Source organism: Mandrillus leucophaeus, unplaced genomic scaffold (assembly GCF_000951045.1).
Source record: "Mandrillus leucophaeus isolate KB7577 unplaced genomic scaffold, Mleu.le_1.0 Scaffold490, whole genome shotgun sequence".
NCBI classification, from domain to species: domain Eukaryota; kingdom Metazoa; phylum Chordata; class Mammalia; order Primates; family Cercopithecidae; genus Mandrillus; species Mandrillus leucophaeus.
Genome location: NW_012105254.1, coordinates 816,651 through 832,599, shown reverse-complemented (window position 1 = coordinate 832,599; position 15,949 = coordinate 816,651). Strand labels below are relative to the sequence as shown.

Sequence of the window (15,949 nt, the reverse complement as noted above, 5' to 3'; positions counted from 1 at the left end):
CACTCTTGTGAATAGTTCCTCAGTGTCTGTGGCCAGTCTCTCTCCATGTGGTATCTCATCCACCCTGGCCTTTCCACATGCCTTAGCTTCCCACATCATGGTGGTCCCTGGGTAGTTACTCTTCTTACTGAGTAGGGATGAACTGAAAGCCTCTATTCTAAGTTCAGTTAAATATTGCTACAAATATTTAGTACTGGGATTGTGGGGTCATTTTCTTACATCATAATTATAACCCAATCAGGGTAGAAAACTGAAAGAAAGAAGGACACTTCATTTTCTTTGCTCTTTGTGTGGATGATGGGTTGTACAAATAGCAGGAGGTTCAACTTTTGGCTTGTTTTGGATTACTGAGCACCATCCTTCAGAAATGATTTCCTAATACTTTCCCAGCCATCTGGCATGAGCACAGAAGACCTTTTACTCAATAAAAGTAAGCTAATAATAATAAGTTGAAACATCTTGATAATAAATATATTTGTACAGCTTTTCAAATCCCAGGTTATTGAAATTCTGTCAGTCTTGGCTGGTTTCCATGCTCCTTCTGTGCCCTTGTGTTTTCTTTTCTTCTTCTTCTTCTTTTTTTTTTTTTGTTGAGCCACTCCTGCTGACTTCAAAAGGATGCTCTGAGCTCTAAAAGGAGGAGCAGTTTTGCTGGGATGCAGAAGTGGTGAACGTAAGGCTTGGATTCAATTATAGTAATCCTCAGAAGTTCTTGGTAGAAGAGGGGCACAGAATCCCAGCCTCCATTTTGCAGGTAAGGAAGAAGTATAAAAAGATAAAACGGCTTTTCTTAATGTCAGCATCTGATTCTTTACCCTCTTTCATCCTAGCAACGATTGTTAACATAAAACAGATGTTCCTTGCACAAGAGAAAAATAATAGAGCTGGATCTTTTCATGATCTTGCATTTATTATTTGTAGCACTGGATCTCTAAACTAGGAAAAGTGATGTTGATTCTAACTAGAAATTATGGGGCATTTAATAACACATGAGGCAAAATTACGAGGAAAGGTGAGAAACCAAGTGGCTCCTAGCTTCTAACACCTTATTTTCTGTGGTGTAAGTTAATGAATGATCCATTTTTAATTCAGTAAAAAAGGAAATTTCTGATAGGCTTTACCTTAACTTCACATTGCTGTTTATATTACAAACAAAATGCTAAAGTTAACAAGTGTTGTAAAATGCCCTAGGTCAGAGTTTTGAGTGCCCATAAGCAATTCTCTAGAATTATTTTGAGAGCTCAGATTATAGATTTGCCCCCATACCATACACTATATTACCTATCACTGCAAGATTCTTTATAGGGTGTCAAGTATGTAGGAGGATTTAAACTAATTGTCTTAAATGCTTCATGGGATAGGAGATGATCCAATGGGAACTGAATGTTTTCAATTAGGATGTTTCCATGGATACTATTAAGTGTGCCAAGATTCATAGCCACAGGAGATTTTTATTTCAATATTGATTAAGAAATCTGAGAACAATCTCAAGAAGTGTAGGGTGTAGGTGGAGGATAAATTTTGAGGATAGTATAAAATTTGCTTTCTCTTCCATAGTTAAGGCCTAGTCCAGAAAAATTCTAGGCAGTCAGCCAAGTCTAACAGCAGGATTTATGTCAAGAGAATGTCCAGAATAAAAGTGAACATGGGTTGTTTCATTTACCCCAGGTATATTTATTTATTAACATTTATTTAATGTTACTTATTATTTGTTTATTAACATTAGCTTTCTTATGTACTTGGTACAAAGCGTTAGAATTACAACCCTTTGTATTTTTGTTGTTTATGAGGAAAACATCCTAAATAATGTCTACAGACATCTTAAAATTCACATTCCTCTGAGAAAGGTTTATCCCTTAGGTTATTACTTTTTTTTTTTTGGTACATGGGTTTTTACCTGGGTTCTCAGATCTCCAAGAAATCGGTGGATAGAATTCAAGGTGACTTCTTGGATGGAGAAAAAGTACATCTTTATTTTGACCAACCATGGATATTTAGCATTTTCATCAATTAATGAATGCAGGTGACAAATCATAGTACTATTGGCCCCACCTTTGAGTTTGTCCTCAATAACTCACAGATATTTTCATATTGTATCACAGCTGTTGCAGATATCTTGTAATATTGTTTATTCTAAACACTACTTCAAAATTTGGGCAGTTATTGGCATTCCCACCAGTTTTTTTTTTTTTTGGAGACAGCCTTTCTCTGGCACCCCCAGGCTGGAGTGCAGTGGTGAGATCTTGGCTCACTGCGACCTCTGCCTCCCAGGTTCAAGCGATTCTCCCGCCTCAGCTTCCTAAGTAGCTGGGATTACAGGCGCACGCCACCATGGCCTGGCTAAATTTTTTTTTTTTTTTTTAGATGGAATCTCACTCTGTCGCCAGGCTGGAATGCAGTGGTGTGATATTGGCTCACTGCAACCTCCACCTCCCAGGTTCAAGCGATTCTCCTGCCTTACCCTCCTGAGTAGCTGGGACTACAGGAGCATGCCACCACGCCCAGCTAATTTTTCTATTTTTAGTAGAGACGGGGTTTTACCATGTTGACCAGGATGGTCTCGATCTCTTGATCTTGTGATCCACCCACCTCGGCCTCCCAAAATGCTGGGCTTACAGGTGTGAGCCACCGTGCCTGGCCACATTACCACCAGTTCTTGATACTTAATGTCGTAACAAAAGGCACATGTATCACTGTATCACGAATTAGCATTTTATAATATTTTAATAACTATTTCAGTATAAGTGGCTTCACTTGTAATCATATGTTTTATTTTTGCACTTAAAAATATAATTCCTGAAAGGGATCCATAAGGCTTCACCAGACTGCCAAAGCGTCCATGGCACAGGACATTAAGAACCCTGTGCCAAATGGAATGAAGATTAGAAGCACTATCATATGTTCATTTTCTGATCACAATTTAAGAAAGAGTTTCCTACTTAAGTGCTTTTCACAGAAAATCTAAACTTAAAGGTTAAAACGGAATTCTTTTGTGCTGGCTCACGTGTGGGCCCTACAAAATACTTTGCAGTCATGTCCGACTTTCGTTTGAGAGTTTGTCTTCAGAAATGGAGGAAGAAAAGGCATTCAGGTATATGATGGGTTGCATTCTATAGAACATTGTTAGATCTATGGGAGCGGAGAAAAGTTCCATTCAGTGTCTTGTGGATTGTGGTAGGAGTCAGTCGTATTCTTGCAGAAATTTCCCTAGACAGTGCCTCTTGCTTCCTCCTTTCTTGTCCCACAGTACTCCATGGGGCAGATGTGGGAACTTAGATGCCCCATGGGAACTGTAACCCCATGCTTTGCCTTATCCTAGTGGGGACTGATCTGAGGTTTATCCATGAAACTGTGTCAATTCATGGCTGGGAGTAGGAATGCAGAAAACACAAGCAAAATGACTGTAGGAAGGTTTAAATAAAATCTCATATGTGGCTTTTCCTTAACACATTATTTTGCAAAAAGTGGCAGAGTGAATTTGCTGTGATATGAGAGCATCATTCTAGACTTTTACTTGATTAAGGGCAGCCACTTTATCTTTAAAGCAGTTTTCGTCACCTTTTAGTGTTCTCTAGCAGAATGCTGAAGGAGCACACTTAAGGAGTGGGGAGTTGGTATTTGGTTCTGTGACAGGTGCTATCTTATAACAGGAAAATACATATTTTTGTGAAACTTCAAATGCATTTTTATTCACCAGCAAGTCTGTGACTCTGGATCCACCACCTTGTTCCAAGTGTGATCAAGCACTGTACCTGACAGCATCGATTATCCTTACCTGTAGGCAAAAATTGTATTACATTTATTTTACAGTGATCTGGAAAAAAAAGCATGACAACAAAAACCAGACACACTTTATTTCTATTCTGGTAACATTTTTTGGTAATAATTTATTACCGTACAAGTCATACACCATATAAGTCACACATTTAAAGTGTCAAATTAAATGGTTTTTAGTATATTCATGGGATTGTGCCATCATCACAGTCAAATTTAGAACACTTGTTACCCCCAACAAGAAACCTCATACGCTTTAGCAGTCACCCCACTATGGCCCCCAGTTTTCTAACCCCAGGCCCTAACAACCACTAACCTACTTTCTGTCTCTATGAATTTGCCTCTTTTGGCCATTTCATGTAAATGGAATTATACAGTATGTTACCTTTTGTGACTGGCTTCTTTCACTTAGCATAATGTTTTAAGGTCTACCTATATAAGAGTATATATCAGTACTTTATTCCTTTTTATGGCCAAATATTCCATTTTCTGGATATGTCAGATTTTATCTGTTCATCTGTTGATGAACATTTGAGTTGTTTCCACTTTGTGCTATTATTATGAATAATGCTGCTATGAACATTCATGTATACATCATGTATACATTTTAATGTGGACATATGTTTTTAGTTATCTTGAGTATATACCTAGGAGTGGAATCATATATATATATTTTTTTAAACCAAAATCAAATTTTAATGTTACAGAATCCCTGAAGCACTTTTAGAAGCTGTTCACTTCCATAGAACAGTTTGCAAATCAGTGTTACAGTGGAGAGAGTGTTGATTTTTTTGTGCACGTATTTGGTAGACATCGTTTGAATCTTGATTTTATAGGCTGTGTGAATTTTGTCGAGTTACCTGTGAACATCTTTTTTTGAGTATCGAATGTTAGTACCTCTGGATGTTTTAGGAGTTGATAGACTGTATTATTGCTTAAAAAATTTACTGTCCATTTCTTACCATCAACTTTGGCCACGGATTTGCTTTGGCCAGTGGCCTGTGAGGGGAAGTGATGTGTGCCTTCTTCCAGGCAGAAGCTGGTGGTTTGCCTCATCTCTTTTCCTTTCTGCCATGATGACCATTGATATTCCAGTTGGACACAGGCTTCATCAGCTTGTGTATCAGAATGAATATGATGTGGGGCAGAGCCCTTATAGATTTTGTTGCATGGGTATGGAAAAAGCATCATTTTAAGCCATCGAGATTTGGTGACTATTTGATACTTTAGCACAGTGGTCCTCAAGCAATGGCAGTTTTGCAATTCTCACCCTGAGATATCTGGCAATGTCTGGAGACATTTTTTGGTTATCACATGTGGGGAAGTGCTCTTGGCATTTAGTGGGCAGATGCTGCTAAGCATCCAACACTGCACAGGGCAGCTCCCACAACAAAGACTTATCCGATCCAAAATGTCAATAGTGCTGAAGTTTAGAAACCCTGCTTTAGTATAACCTAGTTTATCCTGATTACGGTAGGGTGTTGAGAAGATTAAATGGAAAAAAATATATAAAATACAGCAAACAGGGTGATCTTTTTTTGGTAATTATGTGACAGAGCTTGGCAATGGCTCTGAGGTCTTCCCTTGCATTTGTGGGTCTTTTCCAACTTCCCTAGGGTTCAGTATTCAGTTTAATTGTAGTTGTGTTTGTAAATCAAGGCTCATTTTTAGCAGAATCATGTACCCTTTAAAAAAGGGAGAGAACTAACATTAAATGCTTGTTTGGCACCAGGCTCTTTGTGTTTTGAATTTTTACAAATACTCTCTGAAACGGATATTCCTTACCTCCATTTTGTTTTGTTTTGTTTTGTTTTGCTTTGAGACAGGATCTCGCTGTGTTGCCCAGACTGGAGTGCAGTGGTGCGATCTTGTCTCACTGCAACCTCCACCTCCTGAATTCAAGCATTTCTCCTGCCTCAGCCTCCTGAGTAGCTGGGATTACAGGTGTGTGCCACCATGTCCAGCTAATGTTTTGTATTTTCAGTAGAGACGGGATTTTGCTATGTTGGCCAGGCTGGTCTCTTAACTCTTGGCCTCCTGTGATCCCCCAGCCTTGGCCTCCCAAAGTGCTGGGGTTACAGGCATGAGCCACCATGCCCGGCCCTACATTTTGTTTTTGATGAAGACATTGAAGCACTGAAGTTAAGTAATTTGACCAAGATCCCATGGCTTATAAGTGGTGGGCCTAGAATTTGAAGCACATCTGTTTGCCTCCAGAACCCTGTTCTTTCCGCACTGCTATACTACCTCTTGAGCAGTGGCTTTAACTTAGAGAAATGAAGGTAATCCTGATTTCTAACACTTATGTGTTGTATTAGTTATCTATTGCTGTATAACAGGTTACCTCAAAACTTAGCACTTTAACACAACACACAGTTATTGTCTGACATAGTTTTGAGAGTCAGTAATTTAGGAGAAGCTAAGCTGGGTGGTTCTGGCTCAGGATCTCTGTGGAGATTGCAAACAAGTTGTCTTCCAGGGCTGCAGCCATCTGAAGGCCTGATTGGAGCAGGAAGATCCACTTTCATGGTGGTGCACTCACAGGGCTGTTGGCAGGAGGCCTCAGTTCCTCACTATGTGGGTCTCTCTTTAGGGTTGCTTGATTGTCATACATGGCAGCTGGCCTCCTTCAGAGTGAGGGATCTGAGAGAGACAGCAAGGCAGAAGCCACAATATCTTTTGTGACCTAGCCTTAGAAGTCACAGATGATCACTTCTGCTCTTTTCTATTGGTCGCATACACAACCCTGATATAATGTGGGAGAGGATGATATAAGGGCATCAAGAATACTAAGAGATGGAAATCATTGGAGGCCATTGTGGAGGCTGGTTACTACATGTTAATGATCCTCATTTGCCATAGTTACAAAATTATGAATTATATTTCCTTTTCATATTCTAATATTCCAAACACCTGTTTTGTACTTTAAGATACTCAAATCGTTTCGAATGTGAGTGAAAATACAAAGTGGCTTTTGTAAGCACTTGGTGAATGGGTAAAATGAAGGCCGTGGTACAGATACTTCATTGGGGGATTTTTTTTTTTTAATGGGTTTGACTAGCAGAGGCTTCTTGAATCCTGAAAAGTTGGTCGGATGTACTTTTTTTTTCCCTGGAAAATCTCCTTGTACCAAACACTGAATTCTTCATTTGCCAAAGTCCACCCAACTTTCTGATGTTTTTATTGCTGGTTTGATGTGCTTGAATGCCAGCCAAAGTATAAGGTGAATCGTAGATGCAAGGACTGTGCAGTTTCCATGGAGACTTCTTTCAGGAGCCCTTCATTTTTTCATTCAGCTATTGCTAGGAGGCATCCTCTTCCAGTTAATGTGTGGTACACTATCAATTTGAGTGGCTCTTAGAAAGGGGCTCAGTTTGTACAAATTTAGAATTGAGGTTTTTTTTTTTTTTTTTTTTCTTTTTTTCCTGTGTATCTTCAACGTTAAATTAGGTTTTCATGAAACTTGAAGATGCTAAGTGGAAATCTTCCTGAAGCAGTTTAAGTATACTTTTGTTTATTACACTTGATTTTGAGCTTTTGGGAATAAAAGAAGGGCCCTGGCTAGGTACAGAGGTATATGAATTTACTGTGTCTAATCGTGCAACCATGAAATAAACGTTTCCACTTCAGGAATCAGCCCATCACTTTTAACCACTGTTGTTTGCATTGGCTTAGAGCTTTGTGCTTCCTTCAAGTATTTTCCTTTTTTCTTTCAAAATTGTGTTCAGTTGGTTGTGACCAATTTTACACAGAGACTGGCACACTCACTTATGTTCTTGACTCCTGCTGTCCCAATGTCATGCTTCATTTACCAGGGATAGCTTTTCCTGGCTTTATCTGTTGACTTGACATCCTGTGCATCATATTTCTTTTCTTAGATATAGAGAAGACTGAAAAAAATCCATGATTTGAAGAAAACTTGCAAAAGTGCAAAGCACTGTGAAAGAGGCAGCTTTAATTTTAATTTTCACTGTAGTCAGAATAGGTGGCCTCCTGATGGGCAGACTTGCTTTGCTTTCTCATTTTACTCTGTCCAGTGTAGGTACCCAGATCAATCAAGGTCAAGCTGGTCTGGTCTTTAATACAACTTTTGGTTTTAAACACAGCTGTGTATGGGAGTTCTTAGCATTATTAATAGAGGTTATAATGAAAACAAGGTATAGTCATACAGTTGTCTCTGTGGGTAGTGACATGGAGGTGGAGTTGTTGCCTAAGATCTGAAAGTCAGGAAGCTGGAGGTTTTTGTAATTTTATTCATTATCAATCTTAAGAATTTATTTTGGTCATTATAAATGCATGACTGGTGCTATTTTCCAGTCCTGAGGTTTTGTGGGAAATCTTTTTGAAAAGAGGCCAGGATGAGGATAAAAATTAATTTTGAAAATCCATTTCAAAGACTCATTATGCTATGCTCTATCGCTGAAATTTTAATGCAACTTATATATTGTGCTGTTACCTTTGGGACTAGCATTCTTAAAAGCTGACTTTTATTTTGGACTTTCTAATATGTGTCAGCTATGTCATCTCACGAGTGTGTTTTTATCTGTGCATCATGTTATATTGGGACCTGGGTGGAATGTAAATCTTTTACTGGCCTAAATCTGAGTCTAATCCTCTGCATGGCTTTGGTAGAAAATCAATTTCCTCTGCTCTGTCAAGATTTTTCAGGTCAGTGCTCTTTGGAAGTTTCCCAATTCTCTTAGATTAAAATAGATTTTGTTTCTGTGCTATATACTGGTATTAGTTAGTAGGACACTGGGATCTAGAAAGCAAGAAAACAGAGGCAGACAAGATATCCATGAGTTCTATTTCAGTTAACTTGTTGACACACTGCACCTTTGAGGAACCAAGGAGTTTGTGTGCTTTCAGGCATCATTTGGGGGAGCAAATATAAATAACTCCTGTAGGTGAGGCTGTGTACTTAATTTTAATGAGTTCCAGTTCCTTAAGTGACCTGCTCACTGGGTCATTAGAATTGACCTCACTAGAAGTGAATGGAAAAGAGAAGAACTACCTAAGTTCCACTCAGTTTGTTTCACTATTGTGGGATATTGGAAGTAGAGTGACAACTTGGACTTTTCTCAGTTTTAGCACTGAAAAGTCCCACATCCCAGGAACTTACTCAGTCCCCAGCAAACTGGGGGGAGGGGGGATGGTTAGTCACCCTAGCAGTGAAAAGTAAGGGGATGGATGGTTTGGAACTGGTTAGTACCCTTATGGATTTTTTTTTTTTTTTCTGAGACAGGGTCTTGCTCTGTCACCCAGGCTAGAATACAGTGGCATGATCATGGCTCACTGCAGCCGCAACCTCGCGGGTCCAAACGATACTCCCACTTCAGCCTCCCCAGTAGCTGGAACTATAGGGACAAGCCACCACACCCAGCTATTATGTATGTATGTATGTATGTATGTATGTATGTATGTATGTATGTAGGGACAGGGTCTTGCTTTGTTGCCGAGGCTGGTCTTGAACTCCTGGGCTCAAGTGATCCTCCTGCCTTAGCCTCTCAAAGCACTGGGATTACAGGTGTGAGCCACCATGCCTAGCCATTTTATAAATATTTTAAGGAGGGATTTATTAGAGACATGTAGCACCTTGCTGCCCAGTGATGCTAGTGAATAAGTGACTGTACTTTGATTTGACAGAAGAAACAATGGAAAGAGAAGAGATGGAAGTTTTTCTACCTAAACTTTCTAAGAGGACGTGTTTAGGGGATGTTTTGGTAAAAAGTTATTAGCATTAATGTTTACCTTTATCTTTCTCATAGATAATGCAAAGACCTTTAACTCCACTTATCCCTCCTTTTAACCTATGTTGTTATTGCCTTGTATTTTAATACTATATATTAAACTCTACGAGACATCATTATTTTATGCAGGCATTGTTTATTTAATCAGAGTTCAGCAAACTTTTTCTGTAAACGCCAGATGGTAACTATTTTAACCCCTGCAGGCCTTATAGTCGCTGTCACAACTACTCAGCTCCACTCTTATAGTGCCAAAATGGCTATAGACAATATGGAAATGATTGTGTGTACCCATGTTCCAATAAAATTTATTTACAGAAACAGACAGTGGGCCAGATTTGGCCTGCAGGTGTTACTTTGACAACTCCTAATTTAGATTTATCTAGATATGTATTTATTTTCCCTTCATTTCTTGCTATATCTTTGAGGTTCTTCCTGGGGTCATTTTCAAGGCAGGGATGTCTATTCTCATCACTGTTTTTCAACATTGTGCTAGAAATTCCAACTAGTGCAATAAGGCAAGAAAAAGGGAAAAAAAGGCATACAGAGCAGAAAGGAAAAAAAATGAAACTGGCCAGGTACAGCTGCTCATACTTTGAGAGGCAAGGCAGGAGGATTGCTTGAGCCCAGGAGTTCCAGACTAGCTTGGGCAATGTAGGGTGACCCCCATCTCTACAAAAGTTAAAAAAAAAAAAAAAATTAGCCGGGTGTTTTGGTGCATGCCTGTGGTCTCAGCTACTTGGGAGGCTGAGGTGGGAGGATCACTTGGGCCTGGGAGGTCAAGTGAACCATGGTGATTGTATCACTGCATTCCAGCCTGGGCAGCAGAGTGACACCCCCGTCTCAGAAAACAAAACAAAAACCTGTCTCTATTTGCAGATGACATGATTGTCTACATGGAAGACCCTGAGCAATCTACAAAATAGCTCCTAGACCTAATTAAGTGAGTTCAGCAAGGTTTCAGGATATAAGATAACATACAAAAATGAGTTGCATTTCTACATACTAGCCATAAACAAATGGACACTGAAATTAAAAATACAGTACCATTTATATTCACTCAAAAAATACTTGGGTATAAATCTAACAAAGCATGCACAGGACTTCTGTGCTGAAAACTACACAATGCTGATGAAAGAAATCAAAGTCTAAATGGATGGGGAAATGTTCTGGGATTGGAAGACTCAACATAATAAAGATATAATTTCTCCCCCAGCTTGATATACAGGTTTAATGTAATTCCTGTCAAAATCTTAGTAAGATTTTTTTTGTAGATATAAAATTTATATGGAAAGGGAAAAGAACTAGACTAGCTGAAACAATTTCAAAAAAGAATAATAAAGCAGGAGGAATCAGTCTGTAAGATTTTAAGACATATAACTACAGTAATCAAGACTGTGATATTGGTGGAGGGATACATGTATAGATCAACAGAACAGAACAAAGAACCTAGAAAGAGACCAACAGAAATATGCCCAATTGATCTTTGACAAAATTGCAAAGCAATTAAACGGAGAAGGAAAGATAGCCTTTTTAACAAATGGTGCTAGGTCAATGAAACATCAGTATGTCAAAGAAAACAAAAACAACAAAAAACCCTTGCCGTAAATAGTACACGTTTTATAGAAAATAGCTCCAAATGTATCACAAACTTAAATGTAAAACATAAAACTATAAAAATAATTAGATAAAATATTCAGGATCTAAGGCTAGGCAAAGAGTTCTTAGACCTGACACCAAAGCCATAAAGGAATTGATAAATTGGATTTCATCAAAATAAAAAATACTTACTCTGAGAAAGACCTCGTAAGAGGATGAAAAGACTACAGAGTGGGGAGGGGGGGAAAATACTTGCAAACTACGTATCTGACAAAAGACTGGCATCTAGAATATGTAAAGAACTTTCTTTTTTTTTTAAATTTATTTATTATTATTATACTTTAAGTTGTAGGGTACATGTGCATAACGTGCAGGTTTGTTACATATGTATACTTGTGCCATGTTGGTGTGCTGCACCCATCAACTCGTCATTTACATCAGGTATAACTCCCAGTGCAATCCCTCCCCCCTCCCCCCTCCCCATGATAGGCCCCGGTGTGTGATGTTCCCCTTCCTGAGTCCAAGTGATCTCATTGTTCAGTTCCCACCTATGAGTGAGAACATGCGGTGAAAGCAACAGCAGCAAAAGCCAAAATTGACAAATGGGATCTAACTAAACTAAAGAGCTTCTGCACAGCAAAAGAAACTACCATCAGAGTGAACAGGCAACCTACAGAATGGGAGGAAATTTTTGCAATCTACTCATCTGACAAAGGGCTAATATCCAGAACCTACAAAGAACTCAAACAAATTTACAAGAAAAAAACAAACAACCCCATCAAAAAGTGGGCAAAGGATATGAACAGACATTTCTCAAAAGAAGACATTCATACAGCCAACAGACACATGTAAAGAACTTTCAAAACTTAACAGTAGAAAACAACCCAGTTAGAAAGTGGACAAAATACAAGAAGGGACATTTCACTGAAGAGCATATACAGATGACAAATAAGCACATGAAAAGATGTTCAACATAATTAGCCACTAGGGAAATGTAAATTCAGACCAAAGTGAGCTATCACTACATTCCTATAAGAATGGCTAAAATAAAAAATAGTGACAGCATCAAATGATGGAATCATTCATACTTTGCTGATGGGATGTAAAATGATACAGCCCTTCTGAAAAACAGTTTGGCGGTTTCTTAAAGACACTAAACATGCAACTACCATATGACCCAGCAATTGCACTCCTGGGCATTTATCCCAGAGAAGTGAAGATTTATGTTCATATAAATGCCAGTATGTGAATGTTTTATAGGAATTTTATTCATAATAGCCCATAACTGGAAACAGTACAGATGTTCTTCAATGGATGATTGGTTAGACAAACTGGTATATCCATAGCATGGAATACTACCCAGCAGTAAAAAGGAGTGAAGTACTGATACATGCAACGATCTGGATGGATCTCCAGAGAATTATGCTGAGTGAGAAAAGCCAATCCTGAATGATTCCATTTATATAACATTCTTGAAGTGACAAAATTGTAGAAATGGAGAACAGATTAGTGCATGCCAGGGGTTGAGGGGGCAAGGGCGGGAGTAAAATGGATGGCTATAAAAGGCATGATGAGGCTGGGCGTGGTGACTCACTCCTGTAATCCCAGCACTTTAGGAGGCTGAGGCAGGTGAATTGCTTGAGGTCAGGAGTTTGAGATCAGCCTGACCAACATGGTGAAACCCTGTTTTTACTAAAAATACAAAAATTAGCTGGGCGTAGCGGCAGGCGCCTGTAATCCCAGCTACTCAGGAGGCTGAGGCAGGAGAATTGCTTGAACCTGGGAGACAGAGGTTATAGTAAGCTGAGATTGCACCACTGCACTCCAGCCTGGGCAACAGAGCGAGACTCTGTCTTAGGAAAAAAAAAAAAAGGCATCATGGGGGGGGGGTCCTTGTGGGCATGGAAATGTTCTCTATTGACTGTATTAATGTTGAGATTATGGTTGTGATATTGCACTATAGTTTTACAAGATGTTACCATTGGGAGGAAGTGGGCAAAGGGCACATAGGATCTCTGTGTATCATTTCTTCTGCATATAAAACTACAATTGTCTCAAAAAGTTTAATTAAAAAAGTATTTAAGAAAAAGAACCCCAGGATCTAAAAAGATCAGGGTCAGAGAATCACAAATGCTAAATAAGAAGCACTTTTGTATTTGGTGATGTTCTGAAATTCTGGTTCAGTTTTGTTATGAAATGGAGCCACGTGGGTCCATGTGAGTGAGTCCCTGTGCATAGGTGTATGATTGACTTTTTCCCTCAAGTGCTTCTAATTTGGGATGTTCTTCACTGTGTGCCCTTTGAGTGTCTCTTGCCTCTGGTTTTTTGTTAGACAAAAAAAATCACACAGTTTTTAAATGTCAGTTCCAAGGTCTTTTCTGAGCACGGTTAACTTTTATGATTTCATTTATGCAGTGGGTTTTCACCTAAGGGCCATGGTATCCAGACACTAGGCTTGTGTATCCCAAGTGATTCTTCTCTTTGCCTGCATGATGGAGATATTCATTCTCTTCTTCTCTTTTGAAGTAGAAACTCCAGTTTTGAGCTGGGCACCTGGATGCCCAGAGTAAAGGTTGTACTGCCCACATTTCATTGTAGCTAGGTATGCTTGTTTGACCAAGTATGAACGTTCTATTTAGATTAAGCTACAAAATAAGTGGAGCTATCAATTCGCTTTAACCAATATTTAGTGAACAGGTAAAATAAAATACTTTATGTAAAAGCTGTGTGTTCTGGGTTGAATTGTGTCCCCCACAAAAAGATATATTAAAGTCTTAACCCCTAGTACCTCAGAATGTGACCTTATTTGGAAGGAGGGTCTTTGCAGATATAATTAAGTTAAGGTGAGGTTATACCGGAGTAGAGTGGGCTCCTAATCCAATATGACGAGTGTCCTCAGAAGAAGGCAGTCAGGTGAAGACACAGACACACAGTGGGAACCCTCCATGAAGATGAAGATTGAAGCAGTGCATCTACAAGCCAGGGACCGCCTGAGGCTGCAAGAAGCCAGGTGGGACACATGGAGCTGATTCTCCCTCACAGCCCTTAAAAGGAACCCACCCTGTTGACACCTTGGTTTTGGACTTCCAGTCTCCAGAACTGTGGGATAATAAATACATCTCTGTTGTTTGAAGCCACCCAATTTGTGGTACTTTATTATAGCAGCCCTAGGAAACCAATATATTATGCCTTTGATTTAATTTTAGGATGTTGTGGTTTGAATATTTGTGTCTCCCCCAAATTCCTATGTTGAAACCTAGTCTCTGATGCAATAGTATTAAGAAGTGGGGCCTTTAGGAGGTACATGAGGGCAGAGCCCTCATGATGGGATTAGTGTTCCTGGAAAAGAGACTTGAGGGAGCTTGTTTGCCCCTTCCAGTAGGTGAGGATACAGCAAGAAAGTGCCATCTATGAGGCAGAGAGTGAGCCCTCACTATACACTGAATCTGCTGGCACCTTGATCTTATACTTTCCAGCCTCCAGAATGGAAAGAAATTTCTGTTGTTTGTAAATTACTGAGTCTAAGGTATTTTGTTGTAGCAGCCCCAACAAATTAAGACATGGGGTATTTTTAAAAATGGGTTGAACATTCAGAGGCTTCTTAATCTGAGTCCTTAGATATTTGGACTGACTCTGCCTTCTTTTTCCAGGGAAAAAAATCTCACTGTATGAAACAGGCATTCTTCATTGCCCCAGAGTCCTTCCAACTTCCTTATGTTTTTATTGCTGGTTTGATGTGCTTGAATGCCAGCCAAAGTATAAGGTGAATGGTAGATGCAAGGACTGGGCGGTTTCCATGGAGACTTCTTGCAGGAGCCTTTACTTTCTCAGTTCAACAGTTGTCAAGGAAACATCTAGTTTCAATTAAATAAATGTTTGTGGGGTCTGCCAATTTGAGTGTCTCTTGGAAGGGGGATTTGGTTAAACTTCTTAAAGATCGTGATATACAAATCCAGAGCAGAGCCTTTTTAGGTTCCCTTCCAGTTATATTAGGTTTTTCTGTAACTTAGGGATGTTAACTAGTCCTCTGTCTGAAGTGATCAGACTATTTATTCATATGCAGAAAATGTTATTTTTGAGTCTTGTGGGGAGGAAAACTGAGGCTCGAAGAAAGAGAGGCCAAAGCCAGGGAGCTGGTATTACATGGCACTTGACTGTGGTCCATGCTCTTTAGTACGTCCTGCAGGATAAGAGATCCAAGGGGCCTGACCTGTACAAACCGTTTACAGGCTATGGAGTTTGCTGGCTCAGCACTGTGTGTTTATTGCTTCTAGTTAGCTATTGTTGTATCAGTGGCTGGAGTTGGTAATGGTTCATGGAAATGGTGGTGAGAGTACAGATTCTAGGTATATGCAATTCTAATAAATGAGACTTTCCTAGTGTTATCTCTGTTGTGACAGCCTCCCCATTGTACTCTTTATCAAACAGTCAGGTATGGTATATTGCAAAATGCTCACAGTATTTTGCAACTCTTCCCATCAAGAGGTAGAGTCTGTTTCCCTATCCTTAGGATCTTGGCTGTCCTGTTGATTTGGTCTGACCCTGGAATATAGTAGAAAAGACCTTGTGTGGATTTTGATCCTAGGTGTGAGGTAGAGCTTCAGTTTCTTGCTGCTTTGGGAACCTTGTAAAAAAAACCCTGGCTGGCCTCTTGGAGGAAGAGAGACTATGTGGAGGAAAATGAAGGTACCCAGCCAACCCAATAGTCGACTGCAGAAGCATAAGTGACCCTCATCTGAGATCAGTGGTGCCTGCCTCGGATCAGTATAATTGTCCAGCTGAACTCAGCCCAAATTACTGACCCCCAGAATTATGAATTAAATAAATGC

At 39.4% G+C, this 15,949-nt stretch overlaps 1 protein-coding gene across 2 annotated transcripts in view; it reads left to right on the top strand.

Annotated features, from left to right (window-relative positions):
* Nucleotides 1-615: 615 nt before the first annotated feature.
* Nucleotides 616-15,949, top strand: part of REPS2 (RALBP1 associated Eps domain containing 2) — a 173,168-nt gene continuing 157,834 nt past the window's right edge. Inside the window, exon 1 of one of the 2 annotated variants that reach the window (XM_011995517.1) lies at nt 616-673. The gene's annotated coding sequence lies outside the window, so the exon portion shown is untranslated. Of the gene's footprint in view, nt 674-707; nt 755-15,949 lie in introns of those variants that run through there. The other variant, XM_011995516.1, reaches the window with a different exon arrangement.